This window comes from Apodemus sylvaticus, chromosome 15 (assembly GCF_947179515.1).
Source record: "Apodemus sylvaticus chromosome 15, mApoSyl1.1, whole genome shotgun sequence".
In the NCBI taxonomy this organism is placed as follows: Eukaryota; Metazoa; Chordata; class Mammalia; order Rodentia; family Muridae; genus Apodemus; species Apodemus sylvaticus.
In genome coordinates this window covers 2,573,979-2,598,401 of record NC_067486.1, presented here as the reverse complement: position 1 = coordinate 2,598,401, position 24,423 = coordinate 2,573,979, and the positions used below count along the sequence as shown (strand labels likewise).

At 46.3% G+C, this 24,423-nt stretch overlaps 1 protein-coding gene across 2 annotated transcripts in view; it reads right to left on the bottom strand.

Moving 5' to 3' along the window:
• Positions 1 to 24,423, bottom strand: part of Erg (ETS transcription factor ERG) — a 223,881-nt gene that overhangs the window by 162,317 nt on the left and 37,141 nt on the right. For both annotated transcript variants that reach the window (XM_052158552.1, XM_052158553.1), the window contains exon 2: positions 5,573 to 5,674. The gene's annotated coding sequence lies outside the window, so the exon portion shown is untranslated. The remainder of the gene's footprint in view (positions 1 to 5,572; positions 5,675 to 24,423) is intronic.

The window sequence follows — 24,423 nt, the reverse complement described above, 5'->3', positions numbered from 1 at the left end:
CTTCCTGACCTGCTTGAGTTCCAGTCCTGACTTCCTTTGCTCATGAACAGCAGTGTGGAACTGTAAACTGAATAAACCCTTTCCTCCTCAACTCGATTCTTGGTCATGATATTTGTGCAGGAATAGAAACCCTGACTAAGACAAATTGGTACCAGCATAGTGGGGTATTCCTGTAACAACCTGACCATATTTTGGGGAGGACTGTGGAAGGACTTTGAAACTTTGGGCTAGAAGATCCATTAGGGTGTTAAGAGTTCTGTGGGATGTTGTGTAGGAGCTTGGAAGAGAATGTTGAGAACAGTGCAGAAGATGGAGGCCTGGCTTGTGAAATTTCAGAGGAAGATTAAAGACTCTTATCAGGGCCATGTTTTGATTGTGAAGATTCTATGGTTTTGGTTAGTTGGGGCTGAAGAATCAGCTGTGATTAACAAGATACCAGAACCACTAAAGCGAAAACTTTCCATTACTGGGACTATTGATGCTGGTTAGCTGGAGCTAAGAAATTAGTGGTGATTAAGAAGAGACTAGCATCACTAAGGTTAAATCTTCTGTGAAGTATTTTCTGAGAGCACAGAGGCTGTATTCCAGAGGTAGCCAAGGTTGTACATTGTGCTGTGACTGGACTTGGTACTACTGTGTCAGAGTCACCCAGGAGGTACTGGTTTTGAAGGCATGAAAGGGTCATGAAGAACAGCTGAGGTTTGGCACTGTGAGAGGCCATGGAAGGCCATTGAAGGTCATTGGTGAAGGTGCAGCCTCAGTCGCAATTGATGGCCCAGGACTGAAGGGATCATGCAAAGGAGTTGAGGCTTGGCACCACAAAGAGAGCTTATAAGAGGCTACTGGTGAAGCCTAGTTACAGTGGAAGACAGCAATGTTTTGGAGATGCCAGTGCCCTGAGATGACCACCAAGAACAGCAGCATCAATAGAGTATAGACATGTAGAGTCTAAAAGACAAGGTGTGTGCTACAAAGGGCAGAGCTGGAGAAGTGACCCAATTCCTTGGAGGAGCCCGGAAGATCGTGAGTTGGATCCCAGACACTGAACCATTGAAGTTTGAGTTTTTCTTTTGACTGTGACTATGCCCTGATATTTTTCCCTCATGAAGGAAGAAAGTATTTTAGTGGAGCCCACAGTTAAAAGATCTTGAATTTTTGAAAGACTTTGAATTTTAAAAAGTATTGGATGCTGGGTGGTGGTGGCACACGCCTGTAATCCTAGCACTCTGGGAGACAGAGGCAGGTGGATTTCTGAGTTCAAGGCCAGCCTGATCTACAGAGTGAGTTCCAGGACAGCCAGGGCTATATAGAGAAACCCCGACTCGGAAAAAAAACCAAATCCAAAAAACCAAAAACTAAAAGATATTGGACATTTTAAAGGGATTGAACTTTTAATATGTAAAGACTGTGGGACTTTTAAATTTATTTAGATCTTGGGGATGAATAAGAAAGTAAGGATTGAGGCTTAATAATGACGTGTTTGTGTGTCAAGTTGACAAGGGGTCAATTGTACTGGCTAGTTTTGTGTCAACTTGACACAAACTGGAGTTATCACAGAGAAAGGAGCTTCAGTTGGTAAGTGCCTCCATGAGATTCAGCTGTGGGGCTTTTTTTCAATTAGTGATCAAGGTTGGAGGGTCCCTTGTGGGTGGTGCCATCCCGGGGCTGGTAGTCTTGGGTTCTATAAGCAAGCAGGCTGAGCAAGCCAGGGGAAGCAAGCCAGTAAGAAACATCCCTCCACAGCCTCTGCATCAGCTCCTGCTTCCTGACCTGCTTGAGTTCCAGTCCTGACTTCCTTTAGTGATGAACAGCAATGTGGAAGTGTAAGCTGAATAAACCTTTCCTCCCCAAGTTGCTTCTTGGTCATGATGTTTGTACAGGAATAGAAACCATGACTAAGACAGAGACTAAGACCTAGGTAAACGCCAATGTGGTATACAAGCCCACAGGTACATCATCCTGTACTCAGAAGACAGATATGGGATCACACACACACACACACACACACACACCAGCTGACGAACCACACTAGCCACATCAGAAAGCTCTGGGCTCAGCTAAGAGACCCTGTCTCTAAAGATAAATGGAGATGGGCTGAGGAAGGTTCCCAACATCAACTTCAAGCTTCCACATGCTTGTACACACATGAACATGTGCATTCACACACGTGCATACACCACATGAATACGTATGAGCAAAATACCTTCAAGTAGATGACTTTGAGTGAATAATATGTTGTTAACTGAAGAAAACAATATAATATGTAATAATATATTATATAATATATAAGAGATAATGGATACATATATACAAATAGATATACATACATAAATACATATATTAAATAGATAACCTATAATCTGCTACTTTTTGTAAGGGCCTTTTGTTATCTTTTCAATTTTAAGCTAACTAGATATTAAGTAAAGATGATTTAGGCAAAGTGGTCCACAGCGAGGAAGACTGGGAAGCCTCTGACAGAGCTGGCCCAGGGGTGCTTATTCTGGGTGAGGGAGTATCAGGCATGCAGGTTTCTATCCCCAACACAGTTCATAAAATCTGCTGATGCCTGACTCTCTGGGACCTCCCGAGAAGACTGGGGAGTGGGAGGCGGGGGGACCCCTGGGGCCACAGTTAAGGAGCCACGCCCTATCCAGCTCATGCAGGTATACAGAAAGCCCCCGAGAGAGACCAGCCTAACTCCACGCCTCCGCTGCTGGCTCTAGTGCCAGCAATGGTGCTTACCCAGGAACAAGAAGGTATGATGGGATAAAGCCCGAGTTAAGACTGGGTCTCAAGTCTGAGACATAGCAGGATGTAGTGGAGCCTTGGAGGATGGGGACGGGTCTCGGGAAGCACGCTGCTGAAGAAGGGCTTGGTAAAACCCCGGTCCCTCCCCATCTCTTCACTTGTTTTCTCTCAACCACACCAGAAGCAGCTTCTCTACCACAAGCTCCCGCATGATGCACTAGACTTCCACAGGCCCAGAGCAATAGGGCCAACAGACGTGGGTTGGAACCCCTAAATCCATGAGCTGAATGATTCTTCCCTCCTTTGAAGTTCACCTCTCAGCCTTTTTGTTTGGTCCCAGTAACAGAAAGCTCACACACAGCGGGGAGGAGCCAGAGAGGAGCGAGAATCTCGGTGTGCTGTCATTCATCAAAACCTGGGGGCGTCTCTGGAGGAAATGGCTTGTCTTTACAAATATGAATAAGCATGCCCACTGCTGGCGTCTGACATGTGTCATTTCCCCTGTTCCCCTGTTTACGTGTTGGAACCCCAGGACTCTGTCTGTGGCTGGAGACTAGTGCTTTATACGAAGGATGAAATTGAAATGATTGCCTCGTCCTATATATCTAGGGCTCATATAAAAAGAAGAACGCCAGGGCTAAGGAGCAGGCCCAGCAGTTGAAACGCTTGCTGCACAAGTGTGCATCAGAGTAGAGGCCAGATCCCCACCCAAGTCCACGTAAATACCAGGTGAGCTTGGTGAAAATGTCTGGGATTCCAGAGGCAGAGACAAGGGATACCCAGGGTGGGCTGGTTAGCTAGAGCAGCTGTGTGAGGGGACGCTGTGCTCACCTGAGAGACTCTGCCTGGATGAAGATGCTGGAGATGGACTGAAGAAGACTCTTGATATCAACCTCGGGCTTCCTCCACATGCATGTGCATACATGTGCACCATATACATGTGAGTTCCACATATGAGAACATATATACTCCAGGTACTCAAAATAGACACATGTATGCACTCTCTCTCTCTCTCTCTCTCTCTCTCTCTCTCTCTCTCTCTCGCACACACACACACACACACACACACACACACAGAGAGAGAGAGAGAGATCAGACCCTGACCTTCATCAAGGAAAGATCTGAAGACAGACTCACACCCCCAAAACAAAGGAGGACCAGCACAGATGTCCCCCAGAACCAGTCTCCCCACACCTTAATCTTGAACTTCCAACCCAGGGAACTATGAGAAAAATACCTTTCTGCTGTGTAAAGCATCCAGTCTCTGGTATTTTGTTATAGCAGCATTAATTGGCTTACATGATTCCACTGAACAACTTGAGGAAATAACAGCTCATGAACAGCAGAAGTCTCAATCAGGGCATGGCCAGATGTCCTATGTCTGTTGTAAGTACAATATTTCTTCCTAAGCAACTCTGTTGAGAGCTTGCCCCAAGAATTCTCTCTCTCTCTCTCTCTCTCTCTCTCTCTCTCTCTCTCTCTCTCACACACACACACACACACACACACGCACACACACACACACACACACACACAATCACTTGTGACCTCCATCTCTGAGCCCCTTCTAGCCTTCCCTACTGATTGCGTTCCTGCAGGGTGGGGTGCTCATAAGCCAGGGAGTTCAAGGATGTGCCCCACCTGTGAAATGCTGGCTTCATCTCACTTAGTCATTTCTGACTTTGTTAGACCATTAGTCCATGGAGACTCATTCATTATGTGGTGTCTGGAAAGGAGGCTGCTGTCGTATAGTATGAAATACCTGACTTTGTAGGGGCACAAAGGCGTTATAAAAGCATGCAGGTGTGGACACAGTCCCAGGCCCTTGGGCTCTTCTTCTGGGGCAGAGGGAAATAAGGTGGTAGATGAAGGAGGGACTTGGAAGGCTCCAGGATTAACAGGGACAGCTCTAAAGTCCATGGTGTGGGAAGGAACCATACTGGGACAGAGCCTGTGGTTTGGGGAAAGTAGCCAGCGGTGTCTGTGGAGGTTTGGAACCACAAATACTAAATATTTACATGTGTACCATTTGCTTAAAAGAATCTTAACTTGGGTTGGTCTATTATAATAAAATGCTTCATTGTTATAATAAAGTACCTGAAGCAGACTGTTAAAAATAAAGAGGTTTATCAGCCGGGGATGGTGGTACATGCCTGTTATCTTAGTACTTGGGAGGCAGAGGCAGGTGGATTTCTGAGTTCAAGGCCAGCCTGGTCTACAGAGTGAGTTCCAGGACAGCCAGGACTCCACAGAGAAACCTTGTCTTGGAAAAAAAAAAAGAGGTTTGTTTTATAGGCCATAGTAATGGACATTGGAAGTCTATTTATTATATGTAAGTACACTGTAGCTATCTTCAGACATTCAAGAAGAGGGTGTCAGATCCCATTACATATGGTTGTGAGCCACCATGTGTGTGCTAGGATTTGAACTCAGGACCTTTGGAAGAGCAGTCAGTGCTCTTAACTGTTGAACCGTCTCTCCAGCCCACGTTGGAAGTCTAAACCTGTCATAGTTCCTAGCAAGGAACCCTCGGCCCTTTTCTATGTCTATACAGTAGGAAACATATCTTCTCTTTGTGCAGTTCCCCAACTCATCCTTAGAAAGCCTCCAGGATGCAGGCAAGGGGGTGTCACCATAATGATCCAATTTGATCTGTCACTTCCTAGAGGCCCTGTCCCTAACTACCACATGCAGATGCCCCCAGTCTCTCAGAGCCACTTAAAAAAAAAAAAGGCTCAACAGGTATACCGAGCTTTCAGTGATGGGCTGTGTGCAAACCACAGTGGCGGAGTCGGCTCATGTGCGCCGTGTCTTTACTGTTTACCTCTGATGGTCCTTGGCTTCCACATCTTTTTCCTCTGGGACTCATCTGTCCTGCTCTTGACCAACACAGCTTCTCTTGGGTCACCAAAGATCTTAGAACAACCTGAAATTAAATTTAAAACTTTTAAGCCTTATTTCCCAAAATAGGAATAAGATTACCTGTACTGACAAATTCTATTTCTTCAAACATTATTTTAGAATATCCTCAAGGTGGGGGCAGGGACTTGAAGTCCTTCCCTCAGAGGCATTCCACTCTTGTGAGGAAAACCGGGGTTAGGAAAGGCATTTGGGCAATCAGATGAAGGAGGGGCAGTCTGAGGGAAACAGGCTTGTAGGGAAGGCACTTGTGATTCCCATTTCTGAGAGCCCCCAGCATTAACACCAATGGTGTCTCAGGGCATTCCTCTACAATATCCTCTGCTCAAAGCAGAGAGTCAGTGTTGGGACATCCCAGGAAGGTGAATGAGAAACGGCTCAGATCAAGAGCTTGCTTCATGAGCTGGTACCTGCTACAGTCCAGGTGCCCAGGTAAAAGCCAGGCACAGACAGCAGGTTCTACAAGCTTCTAATCCCGGCTCTGAGCCGGTGGGGGGAGCATCCCTCAGTCAGGCTAGCTTAGTCTGAGAGCCTCACATTCCAAAGAGAGATCTCAGAAAGCAGAGTGGGCGGCTCCTAGGGACTGACACCTGCAGCTGACCTCTAACTGAGCACAGGCATACACGCATGCGAACACATACATACACACACAACATAAAATCATCCCTCAGCCTATCATTAAACAATGATTTTAGTCCCAGAGGGAAAAAAGCAGCACTTTCAATTTGTCATTACTACAAAGTTATTTTTTTTTTAAAGATTAGAACATCACCAAGCTAGGAAGAAAAGGCTCTTCCTTAGAATATGTTGGCAAACAAATCTAAAACTCAACATCTTTTTGTCTTTTCTTTTCTTTTGTTTTCTTCTCTTTTTTGATATACAGGAATACCTATACTTTTGCAGCTTTTCAAGAAAACTCTCCCATTTGTAAATATTATATTTGGTGGGAACATGTCTGCAGAAAATCAAAATGGAGTCTATTTCCAAAAACACTTTCAAATTAGGCTTGGGTGTTGTATCAAAACCAGTATTTTATCATCAGCATCAGCAATGATCTCTTTAGGTACACTCGCTACCACATCCCGACATCCCCAGCCAACTCCATCCAAAGCATCCAGGCCTGCATGTACACAGACATTCACCTCACACTATCCACACCATCCAAATGTCACAACCAAGCCCTTGCATGACAGGAAACTAGAGGGGGGGATGCTGTTGACAGACAAGACCAGGATGGAAAAGCCATATCTATACATATGTGTGTGTGTGTATATATGTATATATATATATATATATATACACATACATATATACATATTTATGATGTGAGTACAACTTTGCAGAAGAAGGAGGAGAGAATAAAAGGGGAAAGGAAGGGGCAGGTAATGTGAAGGACACACATCAAAAGATGACAGACCTGTGCTGGGGTTGCCAACGTCAATTATAAGGGGCTCTTGATTTCTTCTAAACTCTTCATACATTTATTTCTTTGTAATTAGGAAACAATTTTTAAAATGTGATTGTGTATCATGTTCGACTCTAAGAAAAGCTTCACTGTTGTTTTCCAATTTTGTCTATTTTCTGAAACCGAGCGCAATCATCTCACAACCCTGAACACATTTCAATGTTTTCCTTCACAGTCACGGTTCCTTTTAGCATCAGGTGGAGATGAGTGTTGGCTCACCATCTTCTGCCTCGGAGTTCCACAGCAAGGGGAGGATGGTACGTCAGATCGTGTTTCACGTGGCTGCGAAAACCCTCAGTCCACAAAGTTGTTTCCAAGTTTCTTTTTCTCCAAACCCAAAAGCCAGCACAGATTATTGCCTCGTTAACTATTTTCCACAGACCGTGGTCAGGCCAGCACTTCATTTCCAACTGTTGCAAAGGGAATATGTGTCTTGAAATCACGGGCTAAGATGTCTTACACTGGGCTATACTGTGCTGTGTTTTCATGCCAAAAACTCTGGGCTGAAAGAATGGCTTGATTTATTTATGGTGGAGCGGTGTTGGACCTAATTATAAGGCCAAAGTAGAAGCCCAGAGAGGGTTCTATTGAATGTATGCGAAGAGTATTTTTAAATCAGCATGATAGAATTATTAATATTTCATTTATCCTAAGGGTATTTATCTGACGATATAAATTATCCATAACACAACTGAGAAGCCACAATGGATCCAAGAAGATGTCACAAAGTCCAGGGGACGGAGCTTTGCCAGAGAGAGGCATGCTACCCTGCCTCATGAGGTAACAGCTGGCCTGGGCAGAGTGAAAAATACAGAGCACCATGCAAGGCCGACAGGAGAACTCCAAGAATACAGCTGCCGGAGGACTGGCGCGCGTGTGGACTCCCAGCCCTGCTCAGCGGGCCTGGTCAGCACCTGTGGGCAGCAGAGGCCAGCACGTCTCAGGGCCTGCACACAGGGTTGCTAGCCCTGCCAAAATCATCCCTGCAGCTCAAATGGCTTCGGGGAGAAAATGGAAATGCCTACTAGAAATGGTCGAAGGCAACATGGCTGACCGTCTGCAGGCATAACTTACTTTGCCCAAGCAGCCCCGACGGGGCAGTCTGAGCTTGCACCCCACAGATGTGCTCACTCGCCAGCAGCTTGGCTCTCATCTGAAGGCTACAGAGAACAGGGCCTGTCTCTCAGCAAGGATACAAACCTGACAAACTGCCTGGGACACTGTAGTGGGAATTTCAGGAATAAGCCACCTCCTCGACTCCCAAAACGTAAGACCGAACAAGAACAACAAAGAAAACCCATAAAACAAAGCGAAAACAACCAAACAACAACAAAAACCCACCATGTGGATTTTTGCCCACCACGTGTCAGCAACAGGAATATTCATGAGTAGACATCAACTATTAATAAGAGAATTAAACCCCCACAAGAGACGTTCCTAGGGCTGAAAAACAAACTGGGAGAAAGGAAACTTCCTTATGTCTTGAATATGATATGCTCCCACACAGGCTCACTGACGGTTTGGACTCCAAGTGGTGGCAGCATTTTGAAAGGGGGGGGGGGAAAAGGGGGGGGGAATTCAGGAGACTGAACCCAGCTGGCAGAAGTGGATCACTGGGGCAAACACTGAAGGTTATACCTGTGTGCTCTCGTCTGTCTGTCCTCCCGTCAGCCTTTTTAAAGATGTTCTTTGGGGCTGGAGAGATGCCTTAGTGATTAAGAGCAATGGCTGCTCTTCCGAAGGACCCAAGTTCAGTGACCAGCACCCACGGGGCAGCTCGCCACCACCACCAGTTCTGGGGCGATCCAAGGTTCTCTTTTGGCTTCTGTGGGCACTACACACATGTGGTACACACACACACACACACACACACTCAGTCACATTTGCAGGTGAAATATTCCTACACATAAAACAAAATAAATAAGTAAATAATGGTCTCATTGAAACAACATAATTTAGAAATAAAAGATTAATGACTCTTCCTCGATATTTAAAATAAGAATTATGAGACTCACCACAAATACTCTTCACTAATGTTCAAAATAGGACTCTCTCTCTCTCTCCCCCTCCCCCCTCCCCTTTCCCATCCCCATGACCTCTCCCTCTCCCTCTCCCTCTCCCTCTCCCTCTCCCTCTCCCTCTCCCTCTCCCTCTCCCTCTCCCTCTCCCTCTCCCTCTCCCTCTCCCTCTCCCTCTCCCTCTCCCTCTCCCTCTCCCTCTCCGTCTCCCTCTCCGTCTCCCTCTCTGGCTGTTCAGGTATATATCAGGTTCGTACAGATTTTCCATGATTTAACTATTAGTCTTCAGAACTCATGACTCAAGTTGTCACCTGCGACGACTTGGGGAAGGGATGGATAAGCGGTACTGAGTCTGAACGGTGCACTGGAAGGAAGGAAGTTACATCTGGCCTTTAGTTCATAAAACAGAGCATGTGTTTTCCCTCTGGGTAGTGGACGGCCAGAGCAGGAATACCTGCCACAAAGCCAGGCAATGGGAAGAGGTTGGGACCAAGATGGCCAAGGGTTAGCAACATCCCAACCGTTCCCAGCAAGACAGAAACAAGAGAAGGGAAGATAGCAAGTGTGGGGTGTGGGACACCAGGGACAGAACCAAGACGCCCAGGGAACAGACACACACCACTCAAGGTTACCCCTCTCCTTGTGCTCCTTGCTACCCGGAGCTTATCCTGGGTTGGTAAAAGTAGCTAAGAATGGCACCTGTCTGTGGGAGTGGCTGGGTCTCAAAGCACAATGAGAAGCACGTGCTTACAGACTACCAGTCACAGAGCCTGACGCTTCCCGTAGATGCCGTTTTCAACCTCGAGAGACACCAGCCAAAGCCTCTTAGGCTGAGTCTCCACCCAGCGTCTCAGAGTTACAGCTGCTCATGTTTCCCAAGGGCAGTGACCTCTGCAAGAGACATGGAACTGACCCCATGTGGTATCCCCTTCATGCCAAGACTGGGGGACCCACTTTCACATCAATGTCTTCAGTCCTACCAACCCCCCTGCTGTGCTGAAGACACGCCGGGCTCCATTTCCTCTAACCGGAGCTTTGATAACCAAAACTTTCCAATGTACTGCATCACAGACCCAGCTGAAAACAGATCGAGAGACTGAGCGTGTGTCTGGCTTGTGGATGCCAAGGGGTCTTTGGCTTGCTTTGTTTATTCTTGTTTTAATATTTATTTTGGTCCAAATACACAGAGGGCCCTTTGTAAGCAACTCATTTGAGATGTCAATGCAAAACTTCAGGGAATTTCAAAACCCTAATTTAGTTCTTTCAACATCAAGGGAAGGCCTAGGTTCACATCCGGTCCCTCTGCCCAACCCACCAGTGTCTCCACAGTTCCACAAATGATGGATGTCAAGTTGGATTTTCTGTCTCCCTGGTTATGAGCACAGAGGCTCCCAGCTCTTGTTGTTGGGAATGATGAATGTCTTAAGACGGAAGGAGCCACTGGGTTGCAGGATGTAGCCAGCAAGTCAACTTCCCCACCCTTTCAGATGGGAGTCCCGCTCAGCAGCCGTACAGGGCTGGGATCCAAACACACTTCAGCTCCAGTGACAGAACTGAAAACTCAATTATACCTCTGTTGTGCTTCCAAAACATCTAAGAAGTTTTGCAGAACCAAAAGAAAATCAAAGGCAACTCTGTCAGAGGTGAGCACACCGCAGGTTAACTATAAATTGATCCATTACCAAAATTATTTTTAATTATGGAGAGAAGTTCTTACTGTGCAGCCCAGACTAGCCTTGGACACCTGACACTGCTGCCTCCGCTTTCCACGTGCTTCAGACAATAAACCACCAAGCCTTAACTTGGGCCTAGGCCAAGATGGAATCTTAACTGAGGGAGGGTCTCCATCAGATTAGCCTGTATCCAAGTCTGTGGAGCATTGTCTTAGTCAGGGTTCCTATTCCTGCACAAGCATGACCAAAAAGCAAGTTAGAGAGGAAAGGGTTTATTCAGTTTACACTTCCACACTGCTGCTCATCACCAAAGGAGGTCAGGACTGGAACTCAAGCAGGTCAGTAAGGAACATCTCTCCATGGCCTCTGCATCAGCTCCTGCTTCCTGACCTGCTTGAGTTCCTGTCCTGACTTCCTTTGGTGATGAACTGCAACGTGGAAGTGTAAGCTGAATAAACCCTTTCCTCACCAACTTGCTTCTTGGTCATGATGTTTGTGCAGGAATAGAAACCCTGACTAAGACAAGCATCTTCTTGTTAATTAAAGGTTGGTATGGGAGGGCCTGGCCCTCTGTGGGTGCTGCCACTTCTGAGAGAGGGTTACTGGGCTCTATGAGAAGTTAGGCTGAGCAAGGCACAGGGAACAAGCCAGATTGAAAGCAGCATTCAGCCATGGCCTCTGCATCAGTCCTGTCTCCAAGTTCCTGCCTCGAGCTCCTGCCCTGATTTCGCTTGGCGATGGAGTATGACCTGAAGGGTTGTGAGATGAAGTAAATCCTTTCCTCCCCACTTTCCTTTGGGCCGTAGTTTTTTAGCACAGCCAGAGAAAGCACCCTAGCACAGAAATTGGTACCACATTCACAGATCATTTTTTTTTACATTTTTTATTAGATATATTCTTTATTTACATTTCAAATGTTATCTCCTTTCCTCGTTTCCCCTCTGAAAACCCCCTATCCCATCCCCCCTCCCCTGCTCACTAACCCATCCACTCCCCACTTCCCTGACCTGGCATTCCCGTACCCTGGAGCAATGAGCCTTCACGGGTCCAAGGGCCTCTCCTCTCATTGATGTCCGACTGGACCACCCTCTGCTACATATGCAGCTGGAGCCATGGGTCCCTCCATGTGCACTCTTTGGTTGGTGGTTAAGTCCCTGGGACTCTGGGGGTACTGGTTGGTTAATTTTGTTGTTCCTCCTATGGGGCTGTAAACCCCTTCAGCTCGTTGGGTCCTTTCTCTAGCTCCTCCATTGGGGACCCCATCCTCAGTCCAGTGGTTGGCGGAGAGCATCCCCAACTGTATTTGTCAGGCTCTGGCAGAGCCTCTCAGGAGACAGCTATATCAGGCTCCTGTCAGCAAGCACTTGTTGGCATCCACAATAGTGTCTGGGTTTGGTGAATGTATATGGGATGGATCTCCAGGTGTGGCAGTTTCTGGACGATCTTTCCTTCATTCTCTGCCCCACACTTTGTCTCTGTATTTGCTCCCATGGGTATTTTGCACCATATCTAAGAAGGACCAACGTAGCCACACATTGGTCTTCCTTCTTCTTGAGCTTCATTTGGTCTATGAATTGGATCTTGGGTATTTGGAGCTTTTGGGCTAATATCCACTTATCAGTGAGTGCATACTGTGTGTGTTCTTTTGTGACTGGGTTACCTCACTCAGGATGATATTTTCTAGTTTCATCCATTTGCCTAAGAATTTCATGAATTTATTGTTTTTAATAGCTGAATAGTATTCCATTGTGTAGATATACCACATTTTCTGTATCCATTCTTCAGCTGAGGAACATCTGGGTTCTTTCCAGCTTCTGGCTATTGTAAATAAGGCTGCTATGAACATAATGGAGCATGTGTCCTTATTACATGATGGAGCATCTTCTGGGCATATGCCCAGGAGTGGTATAGCTGGGTCCTCTGGTAGTACTATGTCCAATTTTCTGATGTACCACTAAACTGATTTCCAGAGTGGTTGTACCAACTTGCCATCCCACCAGCAATGGCGGAGTGTTCCTCTTTCTCCACATCCTCACCAGCATCTGCTGTGCTGTGATAGATCTTAATACCTTCTTTTGGGTAGGACTGTGGAAGAGTTTTGGAATGTGGGCTGGAAAGGCTGCCAAATGGTTAGCGCTGACTGGCTATTATGTGGGTGCTCGGAAGCTAAGAGTGTTGAGAGAAACATAAACATGGCAGGCTATTGCCCTTGCTCTTAGAGACCCCCTGGAGCTTGACGGTAAGACCAGATTACCAAAGACTGTCCATGCTTGAGCAACGTGGAGGAATCGAGCTGGTACTGACCTGGAAGCTTCAATCCCACCTGGCTAGTAATGCCTGCCACCGGAGGAAACCATGAATCACCCGTCCCGCATGGCTGTGAATTCTGTGAGCCACACCAAGGGCCAGCATGGCAAGATATGCCACAGGGACACACACATCATTAGAGTCACCAGCTATTTCCTGGTCAGCTTTAAGGCCCAGCTCCACAAGCTGCAACTCACACCTAGCAACTCCTCACTATCTGGACTGTGCACTCGTGGTTAGACAGACCATGGGTCCTAGGCAAGAATCCATGACTCTTACTTTGTTCAAGGGACTGAGTATTAAACTGACTTCTAGCAGTTAGTGCGCTGGCCAACTCTCATTAGAGAAGCTACTTTTTGTAGCAGACAGTGATTAACACACAACCAATCGAGGGGAAGAAATAAGGGACTGCAGAATGCTGCTTCCTAAACACAGCATCCGTATCACACACCCTCCTCCCAAGGCTCCGGTTCACGACATGATAGGGGTGGGAAGACCGTAAGTCGGAGGGAGTGGGTGACTCTGAGAACAGGGCTTTCTGAACACAGCAGGGCAGCTGCAAACGTGAATTCACAGCAGCTGAGACCAGACACCTGGGCCAGACAAACTCCTAGCATGGAGAGGTGACACACGGGCTTGATGTCACACTCCTAGCTAAGGAGCTGTTGCCACCGACAGCTGCTGGGGGAAGGGTGTGACCCTTGGTGGGTGGACCACACTCTAGTTAAGGCCACACATCTTACATTATTTGGGCACCGCAAATTGTACTTGATGGGGGGGGAAGGGCACAAAGTTGGGCAGATGGGGAGGGATGGATCTGGGAAGAGTTGGGGAAGGGCTGAATATCAACAGAAAGCATTGTAAAGCATTCTCAGAGAACTAATCAAAAAAATTTAAAAAGAAAAGGGGAACACAGAGATTTTAACCGAGAATGGCCTTTACAGTAGTGATGTTAGACAATTGTACCTATCCCTTTTACATTAGTAAATGTTGTAAATTAGCCATTCTATGTCCTACCATTAAAAATTCTGAATTGGCTTTACATTTTAACAATGTGTCCCCATTCTAGAGTATCTAGAAAATTATACACTTTAATTGGATATGAGAAAACAGATATTGTAAGAAGGATATTCAGAAATGTGAAGAAGTCACAAGATATTATATACAGGATGATTAGGAGATGGATAAGTGCCCGTCACCACATGCAAAGCGGTAACAGTGGCATCAAGGAAACAAAATATCTTGTAAAAATCTTCTCTCTGATGTGTTCATAGTATCTTTTAAGTTAAAAGAAGTCTCAGAGGACAACAACGAGATGGCTCAGTTATGGGATAAAGGTGCTTGCTGCCAAATGAACAACACTGAGTTTGATCCTCAGGACCAGCGTGGAAGAGAGAAGCGTCCTCCTGCAAATGGTCCTCTGACCTCCATGTGCGCATTGTGGCACTTATCACACCAACACACACACTCATAAACACGCAGACACATACACAAATACACAACCACACATACACAAATACACAACCACACATACACACACAAATAAATGTAATCTCTGGGCAAATGTATGTCGTAATCATGAATAGATCAGAAAAAAAATGCTACCAAGTCCTACATATTTTTCTCTGCAGCTATTACAGCATATCTTTTCAACACTATTCAAATAAATGTTAGCTTCTGTCAATGTGATTTATCTGCTATGAGTATTGTGCACTGTGTCCTGTGTGGGCACTACCTTGGTCTGCATCCCCATGCCAGGTCCTGGAGAATGCTCCCAGCCACATCCCTCCTCCTATGGACAGCAGAGGTTTTCAGGCCCCCAGGGGTTCTGTCACCCTAGTTCTCTAAAAGATCATGATCCATTTGCTCCCTTGTTGAGGCTCAGTGTTAATCAGAGGGTGTCCTGAGGGCTGTCCTACATCTTTTCTGTCCTGAATCTCACTAAGGATCCCTACTTACTTTAAAATAGCCCAGTGTTCGAGAGATGTCCTCTCTCCATCAGGTCCTGCTTCCTGCCTCAGCACAGCCTCCGGCTTACCTGAATGCTGAATTTTCAGTTTCACACCAGATGAACAGCACAGTTCTGGCTTTCTCACCGCCCCCCCCCCCAAATCTCTGTAGAGATTTTTAAACTTTCAAAATGCCACTGGATTGGACAGGGTGGTATTGACTCGCCATGGAAGCCCTTAGGAGACAGAAGCAGGAGGAGAAGGAATCCAATCCCAGCCTAGACTAGACAGAGAGGCTGCAACTCACAGACACAAAACATTTTTTAAAGTCACCAAACTCTGACACTATTGTGGATGCTAAGAAATGCTTGCTGAAAGGAGCCTGATATAGCTGTCTCCTGAGAGGACCTGCCAGAGCCTTACAAATATAGAGGTAGATGCTCGCAGCCAACCATTGCACTGTGTGTGGGGTCCCCAGTGGAAGAGCTAGAAAAAGAATTGAAGGAGCTGAAGGGGTTTTCACCTCCATAGGAAGAACATCAGTATCAACCAACCAGACCCCCCCCCAAGAGCTCCCAGGGACTAAGCCACCAACCAAGGAATACACATGGCTCCAGCTGCATATGTAGCAGAGGAATGCCTTCTCAGGCATCAATGGGAGGAGAGGTCCTTGATCCTATGAAGGTTCGATAGATGCCCCAGTGTAAGAGAATTGAGGATGGGGAGGTGGGAGTGGGTGGGTGGGTAGAGGAACACCCTCACAGAAGGAGGGGGAGAAGGGATGGGATAGGAGGTTTCCGTAATAAATCAATAAATTAAATAAATAAATAAATAAATAAATATTAAAAAAATAAAATGAACTGGCTGTAGCTCTTTGCTAGGGATGGGGCCCCATGAGATCAATCCCACCACAAGGGCGTTCCAGCTGGTGGTGTCATTGCTTGGGTCTGCTTCAGGTAGGCATGTTGTTGAGATTTCATGGGCCAGCATCCAATACCACATGGTCAGCCATGAAAGCGCATGCATGTAAGCAACACTACACAGACTCAGTAAATGTAATGATATAATGTAGTATGTAAATCAGTGAGTATAATAATAATTAAAAAAAGAAACCATGAATTTGAGATGGAATTGGGGGACATGTGGGTGGGTTGGAGGAAGGAAAGGGAGGGGAATGATTCAATCATATCTAAATTACAAATAAAATAAGATTTAAAAGTCAATGGATACTATACTAATGCTTTTAATATCAAGAATAGAAAACTGCACAAAGAAAATGATCTGTGAGAGAGGCAGTACCCATTACTGTATAATGAGTTTTTTAAGAATGCCTTTTCTCGTGGAACCTTCTGAACCTGCACTCAACCAGGAAGGAGTACCATCAAAGAGGACCCAGGTTCCCTGCATGGGAGAATCAGGCCCAGTTATAAGAAAATAAATGTCCTGAAATGCTAGAGAAAAATCCAGCCCCTGCCATTCACCCTAGCCCAAGGAAGAAATATGTGTGTACACACACACACACACACACACATATGTATATATACCTAACAGAGTACAAAAGAGAGACAGAGAAGCCCCCAGTATCCAGATTCAAGGTGATAAATGAAGGCAGGGGGGGGGGGTTGACCTAATCCAAGGCAGGTTGTGGGGGATTTGGGTAGCAATAGGTCCTGAGACTTTGGGGAGGGTTCTAAGGTGAAGCAGAGACAGACAATGTTTGACACAGGAAAGCAGGGCAACTGGGTTGGACCCCTTCTAGAGAACATACTAGGACTTGCAAGGTAATTCAGAGGGTAAAGGTTCAGTCCCCAGGACCAACTGAACTCATGCAACAAGGTTGTTCTATGACCTCCACATGCACACCATAACATGTGTCCCACGCACACCAAAAATACTGCACGTGTACCTAATTAATACCATTGCTTTAAGTAGGAAATAGTCATGTGAGAGAAATCTGAGCTGTTCTTTTATTGCCTGTATGATCTATACAAACCCTAGACTAAGAAATAGATCACTCCATTGATGGTAGCTGATAGACAGACAGACCAAGGAACTGAGGGATATATCAGTCCAGTGAACAATAGAGAAAGTACTCTGAGAAATCCGTCAGCATGCAGACAGGTCATCCACCATCCAAACCCCTGAGGATCTGGCAGAAGCCAACATAAGATCTTCACTTCCAGATTAGGTAGTAAATTAAGAAAAAAAAATCCCATTGCAGATCAGCTGTCTAGAGATTATGTGAACATAAAGAAAAAAATTAAAATGAATTCATCTTAGTGGGTGCTAGAGGTACATTAGCACCCAGATACTGAAGAAAAATTGAACCAAATGTGTCTGTTTAAAATAAAAAAAAAATCACTGTGAAAACTGGCACAAAATGAACTAAAAAACCTGGACAGAATCTTAGTGGGTGCTAGAGGTATATTAGCATCCAAATACTGAAGAATAATTGGACCAAAAGTGTCTGTTTAAAATAAAAAAATCACTGTGAAAAGTTGCAAAAAATGAACTAAACCCAGACAGAGCTGAAACAGCAGAAGATGGCCCACAGCAAGCAAAGGTTTTATGTGCAATTTCTAAAGATTAGCTATTCAAAACCATAAGACAAACTGGTGGCAAACCTTGAAATAAATCAGAGGCTGAGCAAGGCGTCACCAGCTGTCATGAGATGCCCTGTGCTTATTGGGATTCCCTGGTGCATAGATATTGAGAATACGGATAAGCAATATTCAAGAGATATCGGGGAGAAATGATAACCAGACTTGGGAGGGCAGGGGGTGGGGAATGAGACTCTGGAATGAAAAAGGGGCTCAAGGAAGAGAAATATAATGAACTCCACATCTCAGCGTATCAGACAGAAACATCAAAGGCAAAGGGAAGTATTGAAGGTGGCCGGGACAGAGAAGAGATTATCTACAAAGGAAAAGATCTGATGGATACAAGATTCCTCCTCTGCAGCTGGGATGGCAGGAGGCAGTAAAATCATACCTTCAAAGTAAGAGGGAAAGCAACTGCTAACTACACACACACTCACTCACTCTCTCTCTCTCACACACACACAGGGCAGAATTATGCAAGAATGGAGTAAATTGAAGAAACATTGTAGCGAAGGCTGACAGATTTTATGCTCATACTCACTTAATTGAAGGACTATCAGACTTTATCTTCCATAAGGAGGATATTAATTCCAGAAGGGAAATCGCTGACATTTAAAGAACAGAGATTTAAAAAGAATTAGTCAGCAAGTTGATAAATCAAGATAAGAAATGATACAATTAAGAACATAATGTGTGTGTAGGGGGGAGGGGGGTCTGGGTGATGGCTCAACCCCACAAGCATGTAAGCTTGCCTGAGATCCTTAGCGCCCATGTTTAAAAAAAAAAAAAAGCCAGAGTGCTTCACAGAGATCATCACAGCTGAGCTTCCTCTACAAGAGCGGCCAGCAAACGGCATTCAATCTTCCGCCAACCCACACGCTGCTGCGTGTTCCAGTTTCTTTTTGTGGCTGTGATTAAGCACCCTGAGAACACGAAAGTTGGTGGAGAAGTAATGCTGTTTTGCTTACAGTTCCAGGTCACACTCTTATCACTGAGCAGAAATCAAGGCAGCGACTTAGCAGGCCGCATAGTGTCCACAGGCAAGCACAGAATCATGCGCATGCGTCCTTGCTTGCCTTCTGCTTGTGGCTAGCGTTCTCCCTTCATAGTCCAGGAGCTCCTCCTCCTGCCCAGGGAGCGGTGCCACCCACGTTCAGATGTCAATCAACAATCAAGACAACCACCCCCCCCCCCCAAGTCACACCCACAGGTCTATATAACTTATCTGTAAACCTCTTTCTAGAACATCTAGGGTAGGTCCAGTTCATTGTTAAAGCTCAGGGCCACACTGGGGCGCTGTGCAGCAGAACTGGGGTGAGACTTGAAAACTGGGCAGATGTGGCGGCCAGGACCTCTGCTCCACAGCCCTGAGCTTCTGTCGTGGTATCTTTTGGAGGAAGGGGGTAGGTTGACCTGAATTTCAGGGTGTTTTGAAGGTATTTAAGGTACACCACATGTTCCGATACACAAAATAAGAACTTCACTACTGCAGTTAAGCTAATTAGCATATCCTTCCTCCCACAAAGCCACACTTCTGTTCTTCGATGAGAGTCACTGAAACTCATGTAAGAATTTGTATTAGACCATGGACTTTCAAATGACTGAAGGAACACCAGAGCACAGAGAGGGGAAGAGATGAAATGCGCTCGAATGTGCTCATAAAGTTGAAAAACTACAATAATCTCACAAAACTATAGGTATAATATCATTGTGCACTGTGTAAAGATTATCCTTGTATTATTCAAATACTGATTTCTGGGGTCCCGTATCTGGCTACAACCCTTATTCTGAGAGTCTCCTCTCTCAATGTGGTATAAATATTGATCTCCAATTATTCCCTAATTGGTTAATAAAGTTGATCACCAGCCAGCGATCGGGCAGGGGAGAGAATAGTCCTGGATTTCCTCCGGACAGCAGGTGGTGCAGGGAATGGGAGTAGAGACATGAAACAGGACAGAGGAGAGAGGGAATCGATATTCACCAAGTGGAGACAGTCTAGGAGACACCGTGAGAAAGCACCTGGAGCCAGAGAACCAGATCAGTACCACAATGCAAGTGTCGCTGGGGTTGTGACTGGGAGGGAGCCAGAGGATTAAAATCAAATGATGCTGCTCAGCTGTTGTGCCTTTAAAGCTGTTAAATACGTAGAATAGTCCAGTCTCAATTACCTGGGAACTAGCTAAGTGAAAAGGAAAAAGAAAATACTCTTATAAATAGCCACTGACATTGGATCAAACCGGTGTTTGAAGAAGCTGCTGAATGCATGGGTCAGAGAGGTGCACAGTGGGTAAAGTACTTGCTGAACAAGCGTGAAGCCAGGAGTTCAGATCCCCAGGGCCCAAATAAACGGTGAGGATGAGAACATATGCTTACAACCCCACCCCGAAGCAGGTGAAAACAAGATCTGGGGGGCGGGGGCAGGGTAATCACTGGCCAGGCAGCCTATCTGAATAGGTGAGTCCCAGTCCCAGTGAGAGTCTCTGTCTCAAAAATAAAGTGTAAAGAAATCGAGAAAGACAACCTGGACAGCGCTAAAGAGGGGACTGCATCCTCCAGGTCCTTGACAGTTCAGTGTATATGGTAGTGACGGTGACTGGGAAGGCAGGGAATTATGGCGCAGCAAAGGCTCAGATTCCTTGAAGTTCTGATAGAAGCAGTGCAAACCAGAGCAGAGGAGAAGGAACTACAGTTGCCTCAGGGCTGACAAGACAATGAAGTTTTGATCCAGAGTCTGTGGCTGAGACAGGAAGCCTTGGAATAGCCCCTCACCTTCCGGTGACCATGGCGATTAAATGTGCGTCTTGGAAGCCTCTGGAGCAACGCAGCCCTGACCACATGGTTTCTCTCCCCTTTCATGATGAGTTGTGAGCACGACACGAGGAACCACTTCGCCTCATTTGCCAAGGATGACAAGAATTGGCCTTGAGAGGCAACCGACAAGATGGAGGAAGTGTTTTATGTGGCAGAAGACATTAAGTTAGTTAACTAAGAGCTTAGCCATTGCTCCCCCACGGATATACAAAAAACACCCCAGAGAAAAGCAAATTCCACTGCCCTTAAACCACCAGGATTGGCTAAAGGTAGGGGGCTAATGTGGGGTCCCTCCCATCTATCAGACAGGGAGTGTTGGCTATATCCTGGATGCATAGCTACCTCCTGGGCTGCGCATCCCAGCATGGTCAGAATAAAACCACACAGCTACATCCTCTTTGCCCCGTCAACATTATTACAGTGCTGCCCCCACTCCCCCATGCCCACCCCATTCCCTACACACACATTCCACCACACACCAGAAACTATTCACTCAGCAGCCACAGAGATATGATAAAATCCGCTGTCAATCAGAACAGTGGCACACACTCTCCATGTTCAAAATGCTCTAAAGTCCAGAGTCCAAACCAAAGTCCAGAGCCCCATGGCAGCCTGTGGCCACCCCTTCACCATCTGTTCCCTTCTTTCCTCTGTCTCCACCTTCGTTCCTCTTCCCTCTAACCAGCTACAATACCCTTGGTGCTGTTCCTCAAACCCCAAACTCCCCAGCTGTATGGGCTGGTCTTGTGTCAACTTGACACAGGCTGGAGTTATCACACATAAAGGAGCTTCAGTTGGGGAAATGCCTCCATGAGATCCAGCTGTGGGGCATTTTTTTCAATTAGTGATCAGGGGTGGGGAGGGGGAGAGGCCCATTGTGGGTGGTGCCATTCCTGGTCTGGTAGTCTTGGGTTCTATAAGAAAGCAAGCTGAGCAAGCCAGGGGAAGCAAACCAGTAAGAAACATCCCTCCATGGCCTCTGCCTCAGCTCCTGCTTCCTGTCCTGCTTGAGTTCCAGTCCTGACTTCCTTTGGTGATGAACAGAAATGTGGAAGTGTAAGCTAGATAAACCCTTTCCTCCCCAACTTGCTTCTTGGTCATGATGTTTGTGCAGGAATAGAAACCCTGAGTGAGACACTGGCTGTTCCCACCATCTAGAATGTTCTTCCTCTGGATGTCTGCTCACTCTTTATCCTGATACCATTCTTCCCATGACTAGCCACTTTGTGAAACCTAACCCCGAGGCTCTCAGTCACCGGCTGCTTGCCTTGTTCCCCACAGCCGTTATTCCTGTCCACGTAGGCCTATGACTAGTTTCCAGGTGGGTCTGTCTCCTGGAACTGGAGCCCCTTTGGGCAGTGGTTGTCTGCCTGCTACTGCAGCCCCAACTCAGAAGAACCTGGGGTCTAAAGCACAGACAATACACAATGGGAGAGAGGGGTAAACTTTTGTTTCTAGTATATGAACCTTAGCACTAGGTGGGAACACAGAGTCTACTGTGAGTCCTCTTTCCCGTGTCAACACGAGGAGGGCCTTAGTTAAAAATAAACCAGATCCAGTCAGAGACACCGTCTGTTGTTTTTCCAAGTAAGTGACACGCACGTCCTGAACAGCAGGAAGAAGGTGGGTGCCATCCCCAAGGCTAACACATCGTCAGCCAAGGAAAAGCAGGACCAGTGTGCCAACGATCCGGCAAGGCCCTTAGCATGGAGGGTTCTGCCTTAGAAAACTAAGTTGTTAGATGTTCGGAAAACTGCTGTGAAAAACATTATTAAGTGGATTTTCTCTTATCTCTTTCATTATTTTCCCTTCTTGCTTCTGTTTCTGGAAATGACAAGAACAAAATTTTTTTTGATGAAAAGATTTTAATAAGAGTTTGATAATGCTGGATTTTAAAATATAGGGCTGAAAGATGGCTCCATGGTTTGTAGCACTTGAGCTCCCACAGAAACCTCCCATCCAAGTGTGAAGCAAATTCCACTACCCCTAAACCCTCGGGATCGGCCAACGGTGGGACAGGACACTAACGAGGGATTCCTTCTGATTGTCATGGCACGTAAACCCACTATGTCTGCTGTGTACCAGATGCATGGCTCCCTCCAAGCACCCCCACGGTATAACTTCCCACAGCCTCAGCCCCTGTCAACATTACAGCAACTCCATTCTCCGCACTCCACTCTGAAACCTGGGTTCAATTCCCAGCACCCACATAGTGGCTCACAACCTTCTGTGACTCCAGTTCCAGGAGATCTAAGATGCTTTCTGATCTCCCTGGACACAAGGTATGCGTGTGGTACTCAGGCATATATGCAGGTAAGGCACTCATACACATAATCTATAGCAGACAAATGTAAAATGTTTAATGTGTCTCGTTTCCAGCCTGATGCTGCTCCTTCATTCGTTTTCGGGACCCAGCATCATGCTGTAGGACTGGTTTCTTTCTGGACATGAACACTGTGCATAGTGAGTCCCAGGTCTCCTCTCCAAACAGCTCCTTGCCTCTCTCCATCTGCGGTTTAGCCTGAATAATGATAGAGATCTCATGGACAGACAGAGAAAAGGATGGCCCGCAGCGTCATAACCGCTACAGAGGCCTGTCTGACATATCTAAGCAAATGACATTTGCACACCGAGGATCTAGAAAGGTACTCGGGCACATTTTGAGTGGTTGCTGGTTCGCTCTTAAACTATATTTTAAATGCGTAATTGGATGGTTAGAGCAAAAATAAAAATTGCTTACGTCTCCCTAGGGAAGCAATGGATATTGATCAAACTGTGAAAGTGCACACACACACACACACACACACACACACACACACACCATGAGACTAAGCAACATAACTGCCATGCATTTATAAAGAAATCACTAATCACTGACTGGCCAATAGTCCAATTTAGTTTCCTAAAATAAAGTAAGCCCAGCCTCCTATAACTTGACTTGGTCATGGTGTTTTAGCACAGCAACTGCAAAGCAACTAATAAGGTAATAGTGAAGATGCACCCTCCTCTTCTTCTTCCTCCTCCTCTTCCTCCTCCTCTTCCTCCTCCTCCTCTGTGCACCCATTGTGAGTAGCTTATCATTTCGTGAGAGTCTGAAATCTGCTCCCGAATGGCATTGTCCCCAACCCAACAAATAGCACAGCTGCAGAGAGGTGTCACAGTGAACACAAACCGGCTTCCTGGCCAGCTGTTTCCCCTCTTTTGGGCAAAGCCACCCCGGCTCATACTGCCACCCTCAGCAGGATGCTGGCCTGGTACTGCACTGAGGATGACATACATACCTGGGGCTGCTGTGTTCCCTCTCATCAGAATGGGTAAGAGGGGACCCCACGTCCATATGCAGCTGGATTCCAAGAGGCAGAACGTTCTACCTACATGCACCCCACCTTTCCCTAACGATAGGCTCAGTGCTGCCTCCTTGACCTGGCCTGGCCTTGCACAGGTAGTGTAGAACACATTTCAAGACACATGCTTATCAGTAGCTAAGAGGTTGCAGAAATTCAAACCCATGGACTTCTAGAACTCTCCAAGACTTTAGAGAGAACCCCACGCTTCTCACCAGGCAGTGGTTTTAAACTGAGGCTCAGCCAATGGTGAGCACCAGCCAGGAGGGAAGCCATTTCAATGCCTCCCCCTCCTCACAGATTCCATTACTTATGGGTAAGAGGAACTGTTCTCATCCAGGCCTATAGAAGGAAGTGGTGTGTGGGAGAATGTTGGCGCCTGTAAGCACCTAGTCCATTCTCATTCCACCCTCTTCCATCCCCATCGTGTAGTTTTGGGCAGCAACAGCCTCAGGCAACACAGGCTTCCCGATCTGTGGGTGTGGTTATGTGAGGGACCTGAGGGACCTTAGGTGGAATCAGAGGTAAGGAGGCGAGCGCCCTGCAGAAAGCCTTACCACCCTTCCTCTCTGTGATACCCACCTCCTCT